The sequence below is a fragment of the Arvicanthis niloticus genome (assembly GCF_011762505.2).
Source record: "Arvicanthis niloticus isolate mArvNil1 chromosome Y unlocalized genomic scaffold, mArvNil1.pat.X SUPER_Y_unloc_2, whole genome shotgun sequence".
Taxonomy (NCBI): Eukaryota; Metazoa; Chordata; class Mammalia; order Rodentia; family Muridae; genus Arvicanthis; species Arvicanthis niloticus.
Genome location: NW_023044979.1, coordinates 957,494 through 962,812, shown reverse-complemented (window position 1 = coordinate 962,812; position 5,319 = coordinate 957,494). Strand labels below are relative to the sequence as shown.

At 40.9% G+C, this 5,319-nt stretch overlaps 1 non-coding gene across 1 annotated transcript; it reads right to left on the bottom strand.

The window, feature by feature from the left end:
* Window positions 1-3,125: 3,125 nt before the first annotated feature.
* On the bottom strand, window positions 3,126-3,282 carry LOC117696025 (U1 spliceosomal RNA). Its single transcript, XR_004604772.1, has one exon. It is a non-coding gene; the product is annotated as a U1 spliceosomal RNA (small nuclear RNA).
* Window positions 3,283-5,319: the final 2,037 nt, after the last annotated feature.

Below are 5,319 nucleotides of genomic sequence, written 5' to 3'. Positions count from 1 at the left end.
AGTGTCTCTTCCATCATGACCTTGCAGAGGTCAGCTGTGAGATATGTACCTGAAAGGCAATATCCTCTGCCACTTGTGGACACTCCAGACATAATAATGTTCTTTTTTAAGGCTGCATGTCTCGTTAGTGTGAATTTGAGGTAGTTTCTGAGGCTTTGGTGTACCTATCCATTACTCTGGATACCATTATTTAGATTTATTATTCATTCTTAGTTTTAGGTTTATTATTCTTAGTTTTCAGGTAATGAATAACACATAACAATGACAAATGTTCTTTTTTTTTTTTTTTTTTTTTTTTTTGAGACAGGGTTTCTCTGTGTAGCCCTGGCTGTCCTGGAACTCACTCTGTAGACCAAGCTGGCCTCGAACTCAGAAATCTGCCTGCCTTTTGCCTCCCTAGTGCTGGGATTAAAGGCATGCGCCACAACCACCTGGCTGACAAATGTTCTTAAGGGAGACGTTTGCATAGTGTTGAGTATCTTTGTCTGAAAAAGGATCGCCTTATTTCCCTCACGCCCTGGGTGTCTACACATATTTACCACCTAAAGCATTCCACATGCATTTATATGTATTTGTTGAGAAACGAAAACTAATTTAATGAAGTTTTCTCACAAGTCCTTTCCTAGAGATAGAAATAAATGCTGATCTTAAAGCTGGATGTGGTGGTGTTCTTCTGTATCAGGGTATTAGGAGTTCAATCCATCCTTGGGCAACAAAGCCAGTGGGGTGATATTAAAGGGGGGGTGGTCAAAAATACAGTTCTGGACATAAATCTTGATTCTGCACCAACAAACTACACAGTAGTTGGCAATTTATTTAAACGGTTTATATTCTGGTATCATGAGTAAAATGCCAGTTACAGGATTAAATTACTTGAATTTGTGATATGTAAACTTGCTTTAAGTTTGATGAAAGTACAGTATTCAATAAATGTGAGTGTCCTATCCCCATCCCCATCAGACTCTGAGGGATTATTTTCCTCTTTGCCATACAGAATGCTTACTAAAAACTAAAGAAGTTGCCAAGAGTACATGTGTTACACAAATCACCCTATAATTTACAGAAAATGGAGAACTAGTTGTGGGATCAGAGGAGGCTCTGAATATGTGAAGTTCTGAAGTGGGCCTTCCCCTAGTAAAGTTCAGAGAGATAGAGAGGCCTTTCCTCCTCAGGGAATCTAATGCAAATGTTATAGTGTGTGCAGAAAATGTCCATCATGGCGTTCTTCTCCCTCAGCCCCCAGATAGTCACAGCCTAAAGTCAACCTCCCTACACACAGCCTACTCCTATAAAGATCAGCTAAATCCTTTGAGTTTGAGGCCAGAAGATCCACAGAGTGAGTTTCAGGACAGCCAAGGCATCCTGAAGTGTGTGTCCACCTTCTTGCCTGTTATAAGACACGGGAGAGACTCTTTCTTTATTTTATTTATTTTATATTTCATGTTTTATATTATATATTATATATTTTATTTTAATTTTTTATTTTATATTGTATCTTTATATTATATTTTATGTATGTAATTATTTCATATTTTATATTTAATTTTATATTTTACTTTACTTTTATTTTTTTATTTTATATTTTATATTTGATGTATTATATATTTTATTTTATATTTTATATTTTACATTTTATATTTTATTGCACATATTAAAATTTAAATTTTAGTTTATTTTATATTTTATATAATATATATTTTATATTTTATATTTATATTCATATTATATTATATATAATTTATTATATTTTATATTTACCTTTATATTTTATATTCTTTTATATTTTACTTTGCTGGTTCCTTCTCTAAGACCTAATGTGGCCTGGTCTTCCGTTGAAGCATTTTGTTATGAAGAACTTGTCAACAGCTTGTTTGAAATGAAGGATACGGAAGAAAGGTGTCCAGTGCTACCTAAAAGGAATTGAAATAATACGAGTTTGAAAAAGTGAGGGTATGTGAGGAGATTTTCACGGGTTCACATGATCACAGGACTTGTGATTAAAGGCATGTGCCATCAATTATTGATCATTATTGGTTATCAACTAATTGATAACCAATATTGATAATTAATTATTGATCACCATTTATTGATTAGCATTGATTATTGATCGTTATTCCATCACCATCATCTCCTGCCTCTGTCTTCTGAGTGCTGGGATTAAAGGCGTGTGCCACCACTGGCCGGCAAACTTAAAAATTCTTACACTTAAGATGAAGAGCAGAGAGCTTGTGTCTTTGGAAATCGGGAAATGGTTATGGCTTGAAAGTTTTAAGTATCATAATGAAAAAAAAGTTGAAGATGCTAGAGCTCGCTCCAAAGTCACCGAGATGTCAGTGGTAGAGTGTAAGGATGCTGGGCTTGAGTTAGAATGGGAAGCTACAGAGCTTGGGGACACCGCCTTCTGTCGGTCTGCCATGCTCAAAACAGGCACTGTCCTCCACGGAGGCCTCTGAAGCTTTGAGAACTTTTCTGCAGCAACCTGTTTTAACATTTCTGTACCTTTCTGCTAATATTTAATTGAAATTAAAAAGTCAAGTATATTTTTCCTTACTCAAGCTTGCTCCTCAAGGCTTGCTTAGCTTTTCTTACTTATCCCAGGACTACCTGCTCAGAGGTGAGCCCATTGGTGACCCAGATACTCACCAATATATATTTTTTTTTTTTTTTGGTTTTTCAAGACAGGGTTTCTCTGTATAGCTCTGGCTGTCCTCTACCTCAGAAATCCACCTGCCTCCGCCTCCCAAGTCTGGGATTAAAGGCATGAGCCACCACTGCCGGGACTCACCAATCATTAAACAAGAAAGTGCTCCTTAATTTTTGTATTTCTCAGATAACCCATTTGTGTCGACATGAAACTAGCTAGTCATTTCCAGCGTGCACACTCTAGCTAGCCAGTTCCAGTGTGCACAGTCTAGTATAGTTAGTGACCACTTAGCTTTCTGGTTTGTTGGTCAAGGGTAAAACAAGTAAATTGTCGGTGTAATGACTGTTTACACTGATAGTAAAAACCTTAAGACCCAAGAATCACAGCATACATAGAGGTTCCTGGTTTTGCTTGGTGTAAACTGGTAAATAAACAGTGAAATAGTAGAAAGGACAGAACACACAACTCTGTTTTTATACACCAGGGAAGCGCACAAACGCAGCTCCCCCACGACCACAAATTATGCATCTGGGGAAATGGCAAGGATCAGAACACTGCCGCGTGTGAATGCGATGGGTGAACATTGCTCTGGAAAAACCACTTTCTCAATCAGGGTAACTCTCCTGCCAGGTAAGTATGCCTTCCTGACACTCAGAAGAGACTCACACCCGCCGGCGCTCCACCCTTAACGCACGGTCACTTCGCCCCACCCCGTGGCAGCCTCCCCGATGCACACGCGATCCCTGAGCTCCATTGACATCCGCGGACTCGCTCTCTCTCCCACACCGTGGCGAAATCTCTCGCGTTTTCCCAGCGGCTGCGTCCGGGGCTGGCCCTGCACGACCCTAATCTGCATAAACCCCGCCCCTGTCAGCACTCAGAGGTGACTGTCTCATCCCTAACTTTCGCTGCCCTATTCGCGGGCCCTGTTGGACTTTCTCGCTTTGCGCAGCGTTGGAGGGATGAAGGACCAGAGATGAATCATCTTGCATCGTCTCCCATCCCTTACTAGCCGACCTTCCCTCCCCCCGCATACCTCCCCAGGTCCCAGCATCCTTGTGACTGAGGTATGGACGAACGGACGCCCATCTGCTCCAAGTCAGAGACTGTCGTCAGGCAGTGCAGGAGCCTGCCCTACCGCAGAGGTCTCCTCCCTACAAAGATCTCCAGAGATCTCCCAAGGCTAGACCCCCTCTGAATCCCAGCTACAGGACTCAATGGATGGCCATCCATTCTCTTTCATCAAAAACTCATTGGATTCTCTGTAGAATTGAAAAAGATAGTCCCTTCCTTTGTCTTGATTTTATTTATTTACTTATTTAACTATTTATTTATTCATTTATTTATCTATTTATTTATGCATTTATTTATATATCTATGTATCTATCTATCTATCTATGTATCTATCTATCTATCTATCTATTTATTTATCTCCTCCCTGCGCTGCTCCGACTTGTCTCCACCGATGGAGTTTAAAGGTCTCCTGATTTATTTACCTGTCGCTTTCTGTGTTCTCTTCTACAGAAACATCATGAAACTGACACTGAGTTGTAACGTCGGTATGTGGGGTTACCCAAGTCTGGGTTCCTGGCCCAGGGGATCCAACATGCCCTCTCTGGACCTCCTTCGACTCACACACATATATGCAAAATAAAGAAGTACTCTTCGTGTGTCTGTGTTGTGTGTGTGAAGGAGGAGCGGGTGTGTGTGCCACAGCTTGCGTGTGGAAGTCAGAGGACAATTTGTGGCAGTGAGATCTCCTTCTTCAGTGTGGGCTCAGTCAGGCTTGATGGCAGCTGCCCTTACCTATTATGCCACCTCTCTGGCCCCTTGAAATCTCTCTCTCTCTCTCTCTCTCTCTCTCTCTCTCTCTCTCTCTGTTTGTGTGTGTGTGTTTCTGTCTCTGTCTCTCTCTGAGACAGGGTCTCTCAACAAAGCCCCGGCTGTGCTGGAGTTCATTATGTAAACCAGGCTGGCCTTGAACTTACAGAGAGTCTCCTGCCTCTGCCTTTCCAGTGGTTCAATTAAAGGTGTGAGCACCCCCCCCCAACACACACACCAGGCTTTTGTTTATTTGTTTGTTTTGTTAAGGTTTCTCTAGGTAGCCTTGGCTATCCTAGAACTCACTCTGTAGACTAGGCTGGCCTTTAACTCGAGAGCTTTTGATTAACTAGTTGATCCAATTTTTAAGTCCTTGCTTTTTGGACAGTTAACCAGTAAACAGATACTGGTGAGATAGCTCAGCGGTTATAGACCATCTGCTCATTCAGAAAACCAGTGTTCAAGTCCCAGCAAAGACATGGTGGCTCACGACAAATGGATCTGATGCCCTCTGCTGGCATGCAAGGGTACATGCAGAAAAAAGCCATCTAAATAGAATTAGCAATCAGTTAACCAGCAAAAGGCAATTTCACTTAGACAATGTTACTACTGCTTGGTGAGGTAACCTGTGGAGTGTCTAACACTTGAGTTGTTTTATTTGTTATTAAGGGGAAAAGGGCAAGGGATCTATTAAGTTCTACTTTCAGAATAAGCTGGGACTAAAGATATGGCATAATTGTTAAGTGTGCTTGCTGCTCTTGCAGAGGAGCAGAATTTAGTTTGGTTACCAACTGAACAAGAATCAGAAATTTTAAGGCATATTTGGAGTAATATTTAGTACACTTATCCATGGT